The sequence below is a fragment of the Melopsittacus undulatus genome, chromosome 8 (genome assembly GCF_012275295.1).
Source record: "Melopsittacus undulatus isolate bMelUnd1 chromosome 8, bMelUnd1.mat.Z, whole genome shotgun sequence".
NCBI lineage: Eukaryota > Metazoa > Chordata > Aves > Psittaciformes > Psittaculidae > Melopsittacus > Melopsittacus undulatus.
The window spans coordinates 19,444,957-19,465,031 of NC_047534.1; the positions used below are offsets into that span (position 1 = coordinate 19,444,957).

Here is a 20,075-nt window from a genome sequence, read left to right on the forward strand (position 1 = left end):
TTAAAATGCGGATAGAAGGGTGATGCTAAATCTTTTCTGGCAACAATAGCTGAACTCAGGTCTTATTAAACCTCAAACTATCATTTCTTAGCTCTTTTGCACTCTTAAAACTTTGAAGACTAACAGCCAATATAACAGATGCCTTACTAACCTTCAGAGAGAAATTCCCTACAATGAACTTAAACCTATTTTAAAGAAACTCACAGAATAGAATTGAGATATATTATTGTATGTTAAAAATCAGAATTTGATTAACCAGATGTTATTTTCTGTAATATTTCACTAATGGAAACTACAGTATAAAAACAATTCAAAACAATCTTTTACTGGGAAATATGACATATGGCCTGTTAAGCTGCTTTCCTACAGAAATAGCTAAAGATCATTACTCCTGGCATCATTCCCTACAACAGTCACTGGCCCCATTAAAACAGTGTGTGATTGAGTCCATAAGGAAGATTATTTCTACAGATGGGTAGAAACAATGATGAAAACTACAAAGAGTTGTGAGAAAAAAGTAGTCAAGGAGACTTCACCACCTCCATAACTTCTGTGCACTAAACCAGATAAAAAATATTTCTGGGGAAAAAGAAAAAAAAAAGGATGCATTTCCTCCTTGCTCTTCATGGTACACATTTCCATCTTGGTAATCTACAGTATTTCATGTAACTTGTTCTGCTGGAGGGTTTTTCCTTAAGTAGGAATATCCTGATGTGAACAGGAAGTTTGCATCCACCAGGGGCCACTTGTTGCCTATGTTTAGTCCTAATTCAACTAGGTGGAAACAAAACCTTAATGCTGTCACAGGCTGAGTTCATGGTCTGCCACAGTGGATTGGAACAACCACAACCACGCTGTGATGTGGTAACACTGCAATACAAGCTACTTGGGTGATATTATACTATTGAATGTAAACCAAACATTTGTGATGCACATTTCCTGTCCTGTGTGATGTCACAGGACAGGAAATGTTAAGATGATTATAATGTGGCAATGATAATCTTATGCTTATGTAGCAATAATATAATCACATTTAACAAATGTTTGCATTTGAAAGCAGCTATGCTGTGATTATGTTCTTGCAACACATTCCCTTTTCCCGCCAGCACTGTTGCGTGGATTATCTAAATTTAGACTATAACATGGCAACATAGATAGCTTTACTATCTATATTCCAACACTGGCCTTTTGCACATGGTGAATAAAGCTACTGCTGTATACTCCATTGGCATTATATGATCACATTGGGAGACGATGGCGCATTTATAGAATCCCAGACTGGTTTGCGCTGGAAGGGACCTTACAACTCATCTAATTCCAACTCCCTGCCACGGACAAGGCATCTTTCACTAGACCAGGTTACTCCAAGCCCCGTCCAACCTGGCCTTGAGCACTGCCAGGGATGAGGCAGCCACAGCTTCTCTGGGCAACCCGTGCCAGTGCCTTAGCACCCTCACAGGGAAGAACTCCTTCCTAATATCTCATCTCAATCTCCCCTGTCAGTTTAAAGCCATTCCCCCTTGTTCTGTCACTACAGGCCGATTTGTTTATTTATTTAAATTTATGGTGGTGAATCTAATGTCAGCTTCATACATGTGCTTCTGAGACATTGTGAAAGGTGCTGCGAAGCCACAGTGTGAGGATTTGCAAAACAGGATGTGCAGTGCTGCACCAACTTACCGACGTGGTGTTGTGTACAGGCACACACGGTGTGTCCTGTGAGGCAGACACAGGCTTGATTTGCTAAAGCAGGTTGTCAACATCAGGAGCCATGTGCATCCCATGGCTGCCGATGCCGATGAGGCAGCGGTGGGCTGGAAGACATGCACCGCCATCGCAACACGATGGTGACTGCGCAGCGGGGCAAAGTGAGAACGGAGAGCCCATGCCAACAGTGGAAGACCAGGCTACAGGTCGTCCCGTCAGGTGTGAAGCAGTCCCAGCGCCCCCTGAGGTGACCAGGAAGGCTCAGCGGGCTGCGGCCCCCTGTCTGACACTGAGGGGTAAGGCGAGGCCCGGACACATGCAGCCAATTACAGCCTACACAGCTGCTGTGCTGATCTGAACACCTCACACAGTGACGCCACGGTCCAAGCCGGTGCCACACGCCTGAATCGGAGGCACAGAGGCAGAAACGGGAGCCAGAGAGTGCTACTGACAACACACTGGCCTCCGAAGAACTCCACAGCGAAAACACCACCACATCCGGGTCCCGGCCTAACACTAATGGCACCCCCCCACCGCGCACGCGCCCCGCCCTCCACCCAATCAGCTCCGCCCTCAGCCGGGAGGCGGGATCAACACTACCCAGCGGCCTTTCTGATTAGCTCTGGCTCTAAGGGTGCCCGGGGATTAGCAGGAGGGCGGGCGTTGCCCGCTTGCCGGCTGGCTATTGGTCAAGGCCGCCGGGGAGCCGCTCGCCGGTTGGCGGCCGGGCGCGTCCGGTGTGGGTCCGGAGGAGGGTGCCATTGGCTGGAAAGTAGGTTAGTGGTGCGCCGCTGGGTGGCAAGCCAGGCGGAAAGTAGGTCAGGGACGGGGGCTGCCTGCGCCGGGCGCCGCTCCGCGCGTGCCGCGCGCTGCCCAGGCACCGCGACCCCGGCCCCCGCGGCGCCGCGCGGAGAGGGGACGCGCGGAGCTCACGGTGAGCGCAGAGCTGGCGGGGGGCGAACGGGGAGGGGGGCGTGGGGGGTGAGGGCCGACCACGGCGCCGGCTGAGGAGACCGCGGTCCCCTGGAGCGGGGGGAGGCCGGTGAGTGGCCGCCGCCCTCCGGCAGGCCGCGGGGAGCTGCGTGCCCCGGGAGGGGCTGGGGGCTCCTGCTGCCCCAGTGGGCTGTCTCGGCGGTATGACAGGACCCGGAGGTGACGGGGCGGACGCGAGTCGCGGCCGTTCGCAGCCGGTCCCGGGCCCGCTGCCGGCGCGGCGGCTCCGCCGGACCCCCAGGGCAGAGCTGGGGGTGGGGGCGCTGCCGTCGGTGCGTCCTCGGCTCGGTGGGGGCACGGCGACGGACCCGGGTGTCCGGAGGTCGGTGCCAGTCGTGTTCCTCGTGCCGGGTTTGTGAAGGCTGGGATAAGTCCCCGAGCATAGGTGTTGGTGCCCCTTTTCCTGTACCAGGAGCAGGTCCCTTGGACCTGTCTCGCAGTTGATCCCGTGGATCTGTCAGTATATACTGTCCGCTCTACGTGAGGCTCGAGGAGCGTGTGTGTTAAACCCCTCAATGATGGTAGCAGAAGGAGATGGCTGTGGGTTTTGAGACTGTTGCCCGGTGGCCTGTGTACCTGTAGTTGCTGGAGTCAGCTCGCCAGTCCCACAGCTGCGGGTTCTTTGTAGCCTGACAGCGCGGCTCGGTTGCCTCCTGATGGCTTTGTGGTGCAGCTGGACGTCCTGAGGCAGCCCTCCGTGGTGCCGCTCCTTCGCGGGCTGCCTCTGACAGCTGCATGTGCATCTCTGCTGCTGTCAAAAGGACGATGAACAGCTCTACTCAACAGCGACTGTACCCCAGGGAACGGTAAGGTGGCTTCCCAAGATCAGCATTTTGCGCCTGGGGAGGCAGGGGAATCGGTTTGCATCTTTAATTGTTGAGGTTTCTGTTACTCCAGTGCCTCAATTATAACAGCGTTGGAAAGATTTTAGTACTTGAAAATAACGGTGAGGAAACAAGTGGGCGTGTTTTCTTGCTTCTGAAGCAAATATGCTTACAGCAATCTTTAAGTATTTTCCCAGTTTCTGAGATAGAAAGGGTCAACTGCAGAAAGCGATTATCTTTCTAAACAATTTTGAATGTAATCTCTTTACAAAATTCAATCTTCATGTAGATTGTTTGGGGTTTTGTTTTTTTTTTTTTTTCCCAAAATGCTGGTCCTCAGACATTCAAAATGAAACTAAATTTTCATTTTTCTTAATATGTTAATATTAAAGTACCTGTCCTGCCTGTTTACTGTATATTTTCTTTTATCAAAAAGGTTTTTTAAATGAGACCAAACAATAATAAATATACAAGCTGCTGCTAAGTTTGTAGGGATAAAGAGAAAGTCTGATTGTTTTAAGTAACTGTTAATACTGTCCAACAGTCTCTGTACATGATCTTGTGGAATGCTGAGGTTAAACTCTGCCCTCAAAACAATGTATGTTTTGTATGCTGTAGGAACATGCAAATGTAAATAGCTATTTAGAGTCAGAAGCTATAGACCCTTCATCTGAATATCCTAAAGCACAGTTGCCTGGTAAGGAGAAAGTCTTTACTACTCGGTTTTGTGGTTTTGTGTTTCTCATGACCATTTATGGGGTCTTTATGCCTACTTGTAGAAATGGAGTGTGTAAAATAACCCAATAAAATATAGTGGTTATAGATTAATATGCTGATTTTATCCTATATTATCTCCCACACTCCTTGTTTACATCATCTGTCTGCACAACAGCTGTGATGTATGGTGCCATGTAGACTCCAGACCCGTAAAAGTAATGTGTTGAGTAGTGTGTTGAGAGACTGCCTAAAGCAGAAAGAAATACCACAGAGATCCTAAGGATAGCTGCTTTGTTTTGTTATTCCCTGCAAGGCCGTTTCAGGGGGACACAGGGGTGTCAGTAAACTAACTTGGCTGTAGTTGGGATTCTAGAAAACCAGAGCTGAAGTTAGGGGCCATTGCTAAGGATATATTAGGAAGGTGATGTTTGTATGGGGAGTCTATTAGAGAATTTTTTCCTTCAGATACCTGCTCTCAAGAATGCTTTTGGGAAACCAGTAGTAGGAAGAAGTGAACATTTATTGGATTTATTTGGCAGAGCTTAAAGTTGCAAACAATTCCTTAACAGTATGCAAAACTATGATGGTGAAGCTGAGACCTGATGTGATAGCTGCAGCCCAGGTGCTGCATATGAGTAAGACCCTTTTTCAAAATGAATTCATAACAAGGAGGCTGGAAACACCAAGAAACATATAGGTCAGTTACCTTAGATGAATACAGAAGTTCTGTTTTTATGCTCAAATTCAATATTTAAAGCTGTTTTAAGCACAGAGCCAATTGGTTGTGTGGTTACACTTTGACAGGAGGTACAAGGAAACCTGAGGAAATACATTGTTGTTGAGAAGAATGGAGGGATTTTGATGCATCCCCTTGTGACTTTCTTTTTTAAACCTTTGTCTTCAGTTTTCTCCATATTCTGCTCTTGAAAGAGGGCAGGATAGTATAAAAAGCAGGTACCTACATCCCCAATTAATAGGCAGTTCTCTGAAGTTAGCTGTCTTCAGTAAAAGATGTCTAAAGGCATATAATATGCAAATGACTGCAAAGAAAAGTCCAAAATAAATATTTCTAAGCTTGCGTAGCTTCCTTGTTCTCAGTAAGTTTACAGAACTCAAAGAATACTAAAAGTTTCACTGTTTCCTTTAATACATTAAACATGATTTGAAACTTTAATTTTTGGGTGTCGTTGTACTTGGAAGACTTCAGAATAAAACAATTGGTTTTGATAAATGTAGTAACTGAGTTGATACTGACTGGAGCGCAGCATTAACTTTTACACTTAGTTGGTGAAGGCTCTGTTTGATCAGCCTAGAGAAATTATGGTCTATGTTTTGGTGGTGCTTGAAGATGCAAATAAGGCATTCTATGGCATTTTCAAAAGCAGTACAAGAGCTTTCAGTCTGAGTTTTTCAGTTTTGTTAAGAGTTGCTATAGATAGATTTTAGGTAATGGGCTGTTGATGGGCTAAAGTAAAGCAGAGGTATAGTCTGCCTGCTGTATGTGTTTGTGTGTATATAAACATATACACATGTGTATATATATATATTTGTGTGATAGTCTTGCATTGTAGTAGTAAATATGTTCCAAGCTTAGTTAGATCAAATACAGACTGACAGTTTTTGCATACTCCTGTGGTGCTATGTAGGGGACAGTCAAGACACTTGAAACAGAACAGAAAATGATGCACTTTCAGGATGAGAGTGTTTTTCTTTTTAAAAGTTAGTGTGTTGAGATATTGATAACGCCCATGTAAGTTTTGTTTGCAATATTTTTTTTTCTATTGTGATAGGAAGAGATCCCAGTTGTAATTATCAGATTATTTTTATCTGGTTTTAATAACTTTGAATATTGTCAGATGACCTGTGGTGTGTGTCTAATTGACCTTTACATTCATTGAGGTGGACATCAAGGTGAATAGCTCACTGGCATGAACAGCATATTGCACCTGCCTTGTTTTATCTCAATTTGTTGGAATAATGCAGAAAGGCTACTTATCCAAGGCCCAGACTTCATCTCCTTGGAAACATGATCTTTCACCAGATGTTGAGAAATGCAATTTCTTTTTTAATCCATTCAGCAGAAGAATGCAGATCAAAACAGCATCTTCAGGCTTTGTTAGTCTGGAATATTCATTAACTAGAAAAAAAGTGTGACATTTCAGTCTTTGTCCCAGAGAAGATCGAATTGATAGTTTCTCTTTCATATGATATTATTCCAAGTTTGTTTTATCTGTTCCTAAATTCCTGTAATAGTTGTATAGTTTAATTCAAGAACTGCCTGATAATGGCATCATCATGTGTACAGTGTAGGACTATTTGTGTTCCCTGCCCCTTTCTTGTCTGCAAGGGTTCATCCCTCTTCTCTATGTTCCGGTAATGTTTTCTCCTTTGCAGCTACAAAAAGCTATTTCTTGGCCAGTGCTCACAGGATTCGTAACCTTTTCAGTCTCTTGCCATTTGGGAAGCTGTTATTCAATGTCTCTGATGTCAGACACACTTCTAGGTCAGCTGCTGGTGTCAGAACAACTTGTGACCCTGAGCTGAAGCCACGCTGTAGTTTAGTAGGTTGGTCTTCTGTGGGAATGGTGCCAGTAGGCTACTTATAGAGCAAGAAATATTGTTGGCAGGATTTTAGAATGGTTAAATAACAAGCGGTATTTCTTGTGGTCTAAGATGTTGGGTGTTCACTACTAACTTTAAAGAAACCCATTCATGTGAAAGTAAGCAGTGAGGAACAGGGTTATAGTTTTCCTGTTTATTTTGGCAGTATTTTCCTTGCAAATGTTAGGCTCCTTTTTACACAGGTACAAGGCAATTTAGAGGCACCTTGTGTAGACTTTGGTAGAAATTGCTAAATAATGCTGTACTGCAGACCAGTAATGGAGTGAAGTGAGAACGGAAAGTTATTTCCTAAGGAAAAAAAAAAAAGAATGAGAAAATAAAACTAATAGAATTTTTGTGTTTTTTTTGTTTGTTTGTTTGTTTGTTTCTTTGTTTTGGGGGTTTAGGTTTTTTTTGTTTTGAGTTATGAATGAATTTATCATTGTTATCTATGGATTTTTCTTGGAACATTATGAAATTTAGGACTTTGAACTAGAGTGTGAAAAGTAATAAAGCTTTATCCATGTTTCATGTATTCATTATATTTGTGAGTGCCAGCAAGGAAAGGAGTTATGACAGAGTATCTTTGGATTAAGCTGTATTTGGTCATTTCTTTCATAAATTTGCATAAGAAAATGATTAAAAATCTGGTTTTGATACTAACACCCAGAAGTCAGAAAAAAACCCAACATTTTCCTTTCTTCTCTAGAACTTTTCTTCTCTAGAGCTTTTCTGGTACAGTTCTAACTTCTCTAGAACTGTGTAACTGTACTAGAGCTTTTAACTGGTTTTTGTGCCACTAAAAAGGAGAAAAAAAATCTTTCTGGTGACAAGAAAGAGTAACTCAGCTGCATCTCTGTTCCCTTTCTCCTTACTGGTCCATGTGTTTCTGGGTTTCCAGCTGAACAAATATAAAAGTGTTTCAGATATGCAGATCTCTCAGAAGCTCATTTACCACCATCACCTGACTGTACCGGAGCTGGATGCTTACATGTCCAAGTTGTTGTCAAACTGATAATTTATTGAAAAATGGCAGAGACCCAGCAGTGTCTCTAGTTTGGCTTGCCAGGAAATCTGGAGGAAATGGAGTATAAGAAGGAGACTGGAAGGAAGATCTTTTCCACCAAGACAATACACCATTTGGACCTGAGTCCACTAATTGTCCCCGTTGGGGAAGTAAAGCTGTCTGTTTAAAAAAAACATATATATATATATATATATATATATATATATAAAATCTTGAATTACTGTTTAAGAATGATTTCCTGGCTTGCATAGACCTCATCTTGCTGTCAGTTTGTCTGCATGTTCTGTTTTCTGGAAGCAGAACTCCCTAAAACCTACTTTGGCTTCCCTTTAGAGCAATATTAGCACCTTAGTTTGTTCTTGATATTCTTATCTAAGAGCCATAGGACAGCTGTTCTTTTGTTCTGTGACATGAAAATCTTTTTTCTGTATCACAGTGATGTGGGCTTTTTCTAAAAAAAAATTTAGTAAAATTCTTGATCTTAATTTGCAATATAAATGGAAAGTAAGAAAAGGTTTAAGTTAGCAGATAAGAGGAGAATTTGTACCTTCTACTTTACATTGATTACTGACTTTTTATTTCCCTAGAGCAGATGAATGCTAGTCAGGACCAAGTAGTTGCACATCTCAGAAAGAAGCAGGATGGGAAAAAAAATCCTCCATGTAATAAAAAAATCCAGGAAAAAGTGCCTACTGATACCTCATTAGAGGCCTTGATAGTATTGTAGCATATTGACAGCCTTTTGTCTCTAGGTGAGCTGGCCATTCAACCTTATAAGACTTTTGAAGTACCTTTGAATACATAGTCTAAGGGAGCTCTTTTTTAGGCAAAATTAATATGCCTTTTATAACAGGATTTGCTCAGACAAGTAGGTAAGCCTCCATGGATTCATTCATGATGTGCTGTAAAACTTGTGTAATCTACTTCCTTTGGCATGGCTTTCAGATGTGTACTTCTTATTTTTCAAAACAAATATTTTGTCAATCAGTAAATTTGTTTTACATTTTTAGGATATTTCTGTGCCTTGTAGTTCCCTGTAGCCCTTAAACATATGGGAATGATGGTGTTCCTTGACAAACCTGGAAAAGTGCTGGTTTCTGGGTTTTGTCAATTAAGCCTTTTTTTCCCCCCCTTTTTCTGCTTTTTTTTTTTTTGGTGACAAAAAAGCACTGTCTCTTAGCTGGTCTTTGACTTTACTTACACAACTTGTAGTTGCTTGTGTGTGGCTTTCTGTTATCCTTTTGTCTCAGTTCTGTGAATGCTTTGTTTGCTTTTAGTGTGTGTGTGTTTGCTTTTAGTGTGTGTGGCAATGGTGATGTTTTGGAATGATGCTATGTTGGCAACCAGGTCAGAGGATGCGATTGGTGCGAGTTCTCAGGTTTGTCTGTAGGAGTGGCTGCTGAGTGGATTTTGGAGACTTTTGGGAAGCAGAAAAAGGAACTTTCCTGGCCTTCCTGCAGGGATCTTGATGGACTAGCAGGTTTCTACTTAAAGAAAAAGCATTAGGAATAAATACAGTTAACTTTAATTGCCCCTTCTAGCAAAACTAATTGCATGTTGTAGTGAAGTGCCATAATTTTCCATGTTCAAATACAACACTGCATATCCTCTTTAACTCCTCCCTATGATGTAGTTTGGCTGAGTCTTTGTTTGGCAACAGTACATAAGTTTCTCTTCAGTCATTCTTTATGGTGTAGTTCTGTATTTTCCATGCATCCTTCCAAAAGTATACTCATCAGAATCATTTCCACATGTGTACTAATCATTGTCTTCCACTCTTAAAAGCGGCAGTCAATTCCTTATGGCTTCCTGTACTGTGTTATGCTTATCTTCCTAGTTTTCACATTCCTACTTTTCAGTTTGTAAATATCAGTCATTTATGTGCCATTCTAATATATAACGATGTTGTCTTAAACCTGGCTTACCTGGACATTGAATAGCTTTCATACAAGTTCTGTCTTGACTATGCTTCTGTGTATTGGAGATTGATTTAACTTAGGTCTTCATAAAAAAGCCTTTTATAAAAGGAGTAAATTTATTCAAAGCAGCAGCTCACAACATAAATACCACTTGAAAGACAATTTCTTGAATACTTCTGTTACACTGGAGGCTTTGTAGGCTTATTTTTGCTGTAGTTTCCCTGTAGAAGTTAACCTGTGTGTTCTCATGTTCAGGTGTGTGTTTGCTTAGGCAAGTTACCTATACAGTTACTGCTAAGCTCATCACCTCTCCTCGTGTGTACAATGCTGGTACTTGTTTAACTCCCTGAATCACCTTGCTGTCATTTACGCAGATTTGTAGCTTTAAAAAAAAAAATTTTTTTTGTAGGATTAGTTTTAATCTATTTTGGATCTCTGAACAGTTCACTGTGGGGTTAGGTGAGTGCTAGGGTTGTATGGGAGTGCACTGCTGAAAGGTGAAGCTAGGAGGTTAACAACTCCTGCAGTAATTCTTCAGTTATAAAGGGTTAATGTTTAGATTTACAATTTCTCATCTTAAAAAGCAAAAAAAGAATTGTGACACAACTCTCCCAAAGAGAGGTCTATGCTGCAGTGTAAAAATCCACATAGCCCCATATTGAATAAACTAGCTAACTGATTCATACAGTTACTGTTTGTGATCTAGGATTAGTCACTAGTGTTGTTTCTGGCAATTTCCACTTGGCTTTGTCCCTGCTGTTAAGTGAGTGAGGATCTGTACCTGTTACATGGTGACAGAGGAGACTCTTGCTGGTGAGAGAGCCAAGTAGTGCAGGTTGGCCTGTTATCACTCCAACAGTCTATGTGGCTTGCTAACAGCTTTCTTAAGAAATGTATGTACCACTTCCAAGTAGTTGCCAAACAGTTGTGTATCACACAAGATGAAGGTTTGAAGTGACTGAGGGTGGGAGGCCTTTATTGACTGGCAGTTCCCAGTGCAGTGTTACAGAGATGTGGATAGATGAATGTTTGGCTTGGGAAACAAGGTTATCAAGCTGGATTCAAAGGCAGTTTGATCCATGTGTTAATTATGTCACAACTCTAATACTTTCCCAGACTTCATAAAGTGTTGGTAGAAAACTGAAAAGAGTTTAAGGAATGAACTGTGTTTTGCAAACATAACCTTACAGTGTGAGATGCAAGAGACACAGCTGAACTTAAAGGAAGAAAAAGCAATTCACTGGATTCATCTTTCGGTTAATGACCTGATAAGGTTACCTGGTAGGAGAAAATGAAATGAGATTTAGGATCTGATAGGTAGCCAACTCAAATTCAGACTAGAAAAGTTGGAAGTTTTGAACAAGAGGAACTAAGCTCTGGAACAGAAAAGATAGGCGGGTAATTTCTTGTAACAGATCATTTCATCCAGGATATCTTTCTAAAATAAACTTTGGCCTGAATTACAGCATATCAGTTTGTTGCATAAAATGGTAGATGAAGTTGCCTTCTATTGCAGAAGAGATACAAATACAGGATTATATGAGGGAACAAATATGAATGATTCTGGTATCTGTATTAAGATAAAACTTGCGTACTTATCTCTGTGCTACTATGTGGTTAAGCAGAAGGAAGCTGAAGGACGTACAACTTTAACCAGTCTGTGAAGGAGAGGCAGGGCCAGAGGGACATGTAGCAGAGAGAGGGCACAGATCTATAAAGACTCTTGCAACCTTTCTTCAAAACAATTTAAAAGGTTAAAAATACTACTGGGGATTCTCATATTGTTACTCTGTAAGGCACAGCTAAAATGCAATACCTAAGAGATTTGCACAGCAATACTAAAAAGCAAAACAAACCTCGCTTTTGGTCTGTAATCTTTCTAATTAAAAGGAATAAAAGGCAAAATTTCTGTATTTTTGAAATAAGAATATTGGGTTGTTCAAGAACAGAAGTTCAAGCACTGGTACTTGATGGAGGCGGGGGGGGGGGGGGGGGTGGAGAGAAACTTGAGGAGCTATATCCCTATTCAGGATAACAAAGATACAGTGATTTAACACGAAGGTCATGGAAAAGACCTGAAAGATCATCACGTCTAACCTTTACCCCAGGACTGCCAAGTTCAGCACTAATAAACCATGTCACTAAGGGCCTCATCTACATGGTTTTTGAACACTTCCAAGGATGGTGAGTGATGGAGGCAAAAACTTATACAGAAAGGGTATGTATTTCTCTATTAGTCAGAGCAAAATAGTGTGTGAGACTAGATCATGATCGGAAGTGAATGTTGGGGGGGGTGGGGGAAATGAGGAAAAATGCCAGAAATATTTGTACCTCATGATTAGCATATGATCCCCTGAAATATGTGATGCTTTCTTTTCTGTTCTAGTCTAAGCATGTTTGGTTGGGATTTTCCCCATGTGTTATCAGTAACAGTTTCCCTACTTTGCTGGCTCCTTTGGCCTCTTAAAAGGGAATTGTGAGCTCTACTTGTTGATTTTAAATTTAATTTCATACTATAGGCAAGACTTCAAGTGAGTGGAGAGCTGAAGTGCTTAGCAAGGTGAAGCATGGACCTGCTGTTCTAAGTGTTTGGTTTAGGTGGTTTGTGCCTGCCAACTTTTACATGGTTCCCTGCTCAGTGCTGTTGTTTCTAAGCACTGCACAGAAATTTAGTTACTTAAAATGGGTTTGAAATTCCACTTATAAAAGCAGATACCAAGCATGTAAATCTTGTTTCCTATATTAGAGGATTTTTTTCTGATAAGCTAAGCCTTTACATTTGCCTTGCTAAATTAGTGCAATGTGTACTGATTGAATTTAAGTCTTTCACCTGGTGTTATGTTCAGTGATGTTATGGTGATAACTGCAGATTTGTTGACTTAAACCTACAGGGGTCTTTTGAGGATGTTGTACACTGTCACTGTGAGTATTCCATGTATGTCATATTTTGAAGTTGAAGTTTTCTCTGGATACTGAGAGATAATGTTGTTTTGCTAGTACTTAAAGAATGCAAGGGTGACTGTTGCATGCCATAAGGAGGACCTGGTTCTTGTAGAGTCTCATCAGGAGCAGTAACTGTGAGTGGCTGCCTGGTGAAGAGGAAGATTAGGGCAACCATGTGTCCTCTGATACTGGCCTGCAGCTATTTTCAGCTTAGGGACTTCACAAGCTAGATGTGGTTGGTAACCCTCAGGGCCAATTAATGTAATTCCTTTCCATGAACTGGTCCTACCTCTCTTTGGAAACCACATGAACCTCTAGCCTTCCCAATATTTGGCAGAGAGTTTCCGCAGCCTGCCGTCTTATGTGTGAAGAGGTATGTTGTTTTCAGCCGTTCAGCCAAGCTTTGCTTGATGTCCCTGTGACTTTTGATGATTTTCTAAACCTTGGTCTCCTGAATTTTCTAAGGTGAGGAGTACTAGCTTATTTCATTATTCCTTATGCAGAACTCATTGCCTGTCTTGTTCCACTGAGTAAAACTAGAAAGTTTTCCATTTCCTAACAAATCTTTTTGCTGTGGATGTGTTGGATGATGTCCAGGTTGTCCTCTGTACTGTTCAGGAGCTGTAAATAATTATGAGGATTTGTAAGTGGTAACTAAGGGACTGCATTGTTATTATTTGGCGCAAGTCTGCTACTTGCGGAAATAAGATAATTTAAAACTACTTAAACTTTTCTGTGGAGGAATGTGAACTGTCTAATCATCCTTCCTAGGTCCTTTGGGATCAGACTGCGTAGGTCGTGGAATGTTCTCTTTTGGAATAAAACAATGGGTTGGAAGAACTTCTGCTTGCAACTGTTAGTCAGATGTGTCCCTGTGCTCTGTACTGTGTCTGCTCTCTATTTGGATGGGGAGGTGGTTGTTGCATGGGTGGATCTATGATCCAAGCAAAAGCAATAGTTAAAAAATACAGCCTCCAGTTTTACCAATAGCCCTTTTGTGGTGTGTGTGGCTGTGTTTAATTGTGTGGTTTGAGGTTTTGTGTTTCTGAACAAGTTTTCTTTTTTGCCCATGTTTAGTCTTGGTGGGATTTTTTTCTCTGTGTGTTTCGGGTTTTTTTTTGTATGTGTGGATGACGCTGTTCTTCCCCACTGGTTGTATTTCCTTTTTGTAACAGTCAAGATGCCTGCATAGTATAGAATTGCTGGTGTTTCCTGAATAATTTCTCTGCCTTTATTAAGGGCTGTCATGATTTGGTAATGTGAGCCTTTGTTCTAAATGCAACAGCAATTTTAAAACACTTGTTCAGTTTCAGTTGTAATGTAAAAGCATTCAAACTTGACTGTTGATTTCAATTAGAAATCATAGGTTTAAAAGCCTGTCTGGAAAAATGCAAGTCTGAGGCTTGCATCCAAATGTATCTCTGTCAGCTGAATGTCACAAGTTTGGAAATTTAGTGGTTCTCAACATCAGCATTAACATATAGACACAAAAATATTTTATCAGCCATTTCTGGAAAGGGCTTTCCTATTGTTGTAGGCCTTCTCAAGAAAATGAGGCATATATTGCCCCTGAAGCAATTAATAGAGAGTGGATAAGAATACTCCTCCACTGTGCCTGTATATTCATATTTGTCATTCACAAAATGACAGCCTGAGGAGTTTGACAAACTGTACAGACAGGAGCGTGTAAAGTGTACTGGAGTACTGAAAGGGTAATCTGGGGGAAGGGTGACAAGGAAGAGAAGAAAAAAGGGCGTGAAGCTACCTCTTTGATGGCATTAAGGTATTTTATCAGCTGTTCTGTGGAACTTTGCTGTCTGAGTTTTTTCAACAACCTCTCATGCTTACCCTGAGCTAGACAAATACAACTTTTTCCAACCCATAAAGCTGTTACTGAGGTACTTACCACTCTGGACATGAATGTGAAAGACAGGAAATATTCTGCATGGTTTCTCCCTAAATTATCACTTGATTTGCTCCACAAGTTGTGTCTTTGAATGCTGTGATTTATAAAGCCTCAGAAGCAAAAATTTGTAAGATGTTGGCTTTAGTGAAGTGCACATTGTTGGGTATTTGGGACTCACCTTGGAGATGCGTCACATTGCACAGAAATTCCACTTTATCCAAGTAAGACAGAAGGAAACATAAAAAGTAGCTGGTGCTGTGGCAGAAGCAGCCAAGAGGGTATCACTTACACATTCAGTGTATGCTATGATGACATATCTAACTTTACTTCTAATGTCCTGTTAAAAGATGACTTTTAGTCATGCTCTTGGTTGGGTGCTGAATGGCTAGTCTTCAGCTGTAGCATTCTGCACAAAAAGCACATTATCAGTATTAGTGCTGGCCGTAGCAGGGTGTTGGGAACTTGCCCTACTTCTCAATGTTTGCTGTTGCTGCAGTTCCTAACTACTTCATGTGAATCTCTCTGAGGAGCAGAGCATTGGATAATGCCACAGTATGAGCTGTCAGAACTCTGAAATGCTGCCTTCTCAGTGTTAGCAGCAGATCCTTCATTTAAAAAACCTAGGATTTCAGGAATGGAAGAGGTTATATCTGAACCGTTGAACAAGACTGAAAATGGCATGTCTGTTTTTTTTTGATGTTTGTGTCTCTGCGTGTTTTACAGAAAACATGCAGAAGCTAAATTGTTGCAGTGTATCAGTTTTCACGAAGTTTGATTAGGATTTAACTGGCAGATAATGTGTAACTTCAGGAAATCAAACTGCTGAGCTTATTTATGTTAACGTTTCTTGTTGCTCCACATATACCAAAAGGATTCTGGGTGCAGAGACAGGTAGCTAAGGCTATATGCATGAGTGTGTGTGGGGAGGGATTATTTTCTTAAACCAGGACATTTGTAAATAATTCTAAGTTTCTCAATTCCCACACATAAACTTTGCTAACTTAACACATAGAGTAGCTGTGCCATCATTGTATGCTCTTCTGCAGCCTTTTTTTTAGCAGACTACCTACTCATATGCTTAACAAAATGCTGTGATGCCTTCCTATCTGAAAAAACTGTGATGTAGTGGGAGAATGGAACTTAAGTAGAAACTCTGATATAGTACTGAAATAGTCTGAAGGAAGAAATATTAATGTTCATGTGGGTGTCGTGCATATGTATTTGGCATCTAATTTTGTGTAAAGTGAAGTCCAAAAAAGCTTTTAAGAAACCAGTGGGGAAGAATGAACCTGTCAGGGATACGTGTGCTAGAGGAAGCAGTAGAGAGGCAGCTGAGTGGGGAATACCCCAGCTTGGTTCCAGACAGGCTGAGAATATCTTCCTTTTCCTAAGGTTTATTTTAGGATTGAAGTGAAACTGACAGCCTGTTGACTTTTCTTTGTCATGCTGGCAGAGTGGTGAGAGCAGGAACGGCTTCTTCCAGCCAGAGATGGAATTTAACAGGACCAGAGGGAGTGTGCAAAAAACTGGAAATCGAAGTAGAAGGTATAAACAGAACCACCTGTGTCTACACTTTTTTTGTGATATTTTGCCCTTTTGTTTCTATGCTTTTGTTCCCTGAAGATATAAAGTCTTTAGTTGTAGTTTGTTTGGCAGTCGATCTCCAAACGGAAGGTTTCACAATTGCCACATGTGTTTGGGTTTGTTGTAGGGATAATGTGACTGGAAAACAGAATCTACTGTAGTCTACAGCCACAAAATCAGAATCAACTAGATATGTCACTTTAATAAATGCACTGAAGAGACTAAAAGTGAGTTGTGGTTCAAACTATTAAGCTGAAAAAATGGCTAACACCCCTGAGTGGGTAAACTTTAAAAGTCAACTGAGGAAATACTACTTGGGTAGTATTAGTCATGCCAGAGCCTGAATGTGTTGTCTAGTTTTGATACCTACAAGGCTCCAGTATGAGGAGGGGAGAAGAAAATGAAAACTTGACAAAAGCACAGAAGGATTTGGTGTCTGGGAGGTGGAATAAGTAGTGGAGTACTGAAACAGTGCTTTGCAGTGGGAAGAGCGGCTTGAGTTAAAGCTTCTCTTGATTTGAAGATCTCAAGTGAGAACATCCTATGGCAAGTTATATTAAAGTAAAAGCTGAAGTTAAAAGCTTGAAGAACAAATCCTATAATGAGTTCCTTGGTGTGCCAAATGACTGCTTGGACTGGTTAAGTATTAGTGTAGGATCTGGCATACAGAGGAATTGTTTTGCTAGACTGGTATTTCAGATGGATACCTTCTAGAAAATGTGTTCCTTAGAACTGCTTGTGAGATGATTTTGCCTTCCTGCCGTTGAAAGGCAACTTTGGAGTTTTAGAACGACAGGAAGAACCTCTGCCAAACTGTGAGGATATAGGAGCTTCACTTAGCTGCAGTAAGGAAATTTAACTTGCCCAGAGCATATTACAGTGATAATAATACTTAGAATGAACAGTTGGACTTCAATTTGTAAGCTGTAAATTAGAAGTTGTATATTTAACAGCATAAAACTTATCTTGTTCAGTTTGAGTAATTGAGGAAGATATCCTTAAAACTTGTACCTAAAGCATCTGTCTGCTATAGACTAGTATTCGTATTTAGGAGTCAGATGAAATCTTGAAACAGAAAGCTGTTATCTTTTGGGCTGCAAGTACAAGAAATAGGCATTCCCAGCTGTGAGTTAAAGATGTGCTGATTTGTAAATTCCCACTGTCTGTATAAGCATGAGGAGTGAATTAAGTAGCTTGCCTACTTCTTATCTTGTATGTTTCCCTTGTTCTGGAAATCTCAGTCCAGGTTGTGTACAGTCCTCTTAAGGAGAAATTCCTAATTTTCTAAAAATTTTTGCTTTGAAGTTGACTGTACAGTCCAGCACATGAGACATCTTACTTTGCTGGTGGATCAGAAGCAATGTGTACAGCTTGGGAGACTTCACAAAGCCACTACTGCAATTGAGAGTGTTTTTGTTGTTTTGTGGTTTGGGGTTTTTTTTTTGTAGGTTTGGGGTTTTGTTGTTGATGGGGTTTTTGTGTGTGTGTAGTTTGTTGGTTGGCTTGGGTTTTTTAAGGTTTCTGATCAAAGCATGCTGGAAGTACATAGCTACTAAAGTCAGCATTAACTTTGATAATGCTGGGTAATTGATTTACCCACATGGTAGGATGGGTTTCCCTCTGTCTTTCACTCACCCCCTTCATCTCCCATTTCCCCCTTCAAATCCTGTGGATAGCTTAGGGCTGATGAATCAAGATTGCGTTTAGTGGTTGTGAAACAGTATGTCCCTTATGCATTGGAAGCTGGACCTGGCTTGGAAACTCAATTTAAGAACTTCAACTAAGTTTATATTTCAGTAGTTGAGAGAGTAGATTGGTGTTTACTTTAACTGTGAATGAGTCTGTCGTTACTAAAAGAATAGATGATTTAGGTGTTAAATGAATAGAATTAGATATGTAGCCCAAAGGACTTAGTTTTTGTTGTCTATTAATTTTAAGACTTCCCACCCTCCCCAGTGCTGAAAATAAAATACTTTGTTCCTTCCCACACATGAACAGTCTTCTGAAGGACTGGAATAAATGAATATTAAGTACTATGGTTTAACATAGATTTGTGAACTTTACAAGCATTTAACATTGGTAGACCCTTTTTCAAAATGTAAATGATAATTATTTTGTTCTGTAACTTATTCCACAGACATGCCCCTGGGATTGTCTTACAGTAAGTTTGTGGATTTGTTTGGGTTGGTTTTTAATCATTAAACCACTTATGATATTGCATTTAGTCCTTTTCCTACAAACAGCTGTTCTCAGAATAACTGATTTTTATTCCATTTTGGTTGTATCCATTTCTAGTGAAAGCAAACTGTATGTTTTTGATCAGCAGGACCTGTTGTCATAAGGCATCCAAAGTAATGACGGAGTGTGCTGAGAGTGGATCTTGTGTTGACAGTTATATCTGGGTGTGATTTTTGGTGTAATTTTTCTTCCTCTGAAGGAGATTGACTGTTATCTTGTATATTTTGTATGAGCACTATATATATTTTTTTTTTGTAAAAGGCTCCTTGAAATATCCATCTTCTTGACATTCAAGATGAAATCTGAAGATACGATTTATGTACCTGTTGGGGCATTGGTGTGTCAGTAAAATGTCATAAAATGTCAAATGTCAAATAAAATGTCAAAAAACCCAGTAAAATGTTTGCACAGCTCTGAGACAGAATTCACTGGTTCCTGCTCTGAGTAGAGACGTCTGAACTGGTCAGTCTCATTCTGGTCACTGTGTCTGAGCTCAGGAATGACTTTAGTACTGGTATTTCTGCTGAGTATCTAGTGATACGAAGAACAATACTTGTTGGTTCCAGAAGGCTTTGGAGAGGATACAGTTTGCTTCATGTGCAGGTAATAGCTGTATTTGGTAGGTATGCTGCAGAAGTCCCTTGAAACTTGCTTGTCCAGGAAAGGTGTGTCCATTTTGTTTTCCTGACAGAAGTGGTTTCTGGAAGCCTAAGATGTATGTGTACTAAAGGATTGATTATTGAAGCAGGCCAAGTTCCTTTGGTAACAGCAGCATGTTAGTACTGACTAGAGTGTGCATCATCACTTTTTAACAAGGGCTTGATTAGTTCTTTGTTTCCTTTTGGTGGCTGCCCAAAATGAAACGTGCAAAAAAGCCAACATAAGCTTACCTCAAAGAGTAAGAGCTCAAGGAATTTAATCTTGGCGGACGAGAAGCTTATACTAGATCAAGCTTTCTATAATGATTGCAAACTAACAAGCTTTGTTGAAACACTCTCTTAGCTGAGTTTCGCTGAATAGGTAGAGAGGCAAATGGTCTTAAGACATAAGAGGAAATGAAATTTACTGTGTCTGAGAGTCAGCTGGTTACTCAGGATGCTCTTCTGGTGATGGTACAGTCTCCAGACCCAGTGGCTATTCTGTAGAGTTGTATATTAGACTTTAAGTTCTGTCACTAGAGGTATATACCAGTCCTCTACTATACAGGGAAATAACTTCATCCATAGCATAGACAGATCCCTTTCAGTCTAAACTGATTTGATTCCTGGAATCAAACTGGTTTGATTCCTGGAAGTGGCATAGGTTGGTTTTGGTTTTATTCCAGTTTTTGTTGTCCATGTCTCCATCCATGAGGCCTTCTCATGGGACAGCTACAGCCTTGAAGCAAACATTTATCTGCTTCACTGACAGAAGAACATGAACTAGGATTTTGAGGCTTGTTAAATCTGTTTGGTTTCCTTTCAAGATCCAGCCTCTTTTCCTGTCTTTCCATGCTGTTTGAAGCTTCATCCGTTAGAGATGCAGACAATACAAAACAGGGAAGAGTGACTGATGTGTTGCATAGGTGTGCTACCAATCGGGGATCTCCACAGACTAGTAAAAAGGGTTGACAAGAA

The 20,075-nt window shown here is 40.9% G+C and overlaps 1 protein-coding gene across 4 annotated transcripts in view; it reads left to right on the top strand.

The window, feature by feature from the left end:
* Positions 1-2,575: 2,575 nt before the first annotated feature.
* BMAL1 (basic helix-loop-helix ARNT like 1) overlaps positions 2,576-20,075 on the top strand; it is a 47,902-nt gene continuing 30,402 nt past the window's right edge. For all 4 annotated transcript variants that reach the window (XM_034065711.1, XM_034065712.1, XM_034065713.1 and 1 more), the window contains exon 1: positions 2,576-2,641. The gene's annotated coding sequence lies outside the window, so the exon portion shown is untranslated. The remainder of the gene's footprint in view (positions 2,642-20,075) is intronic.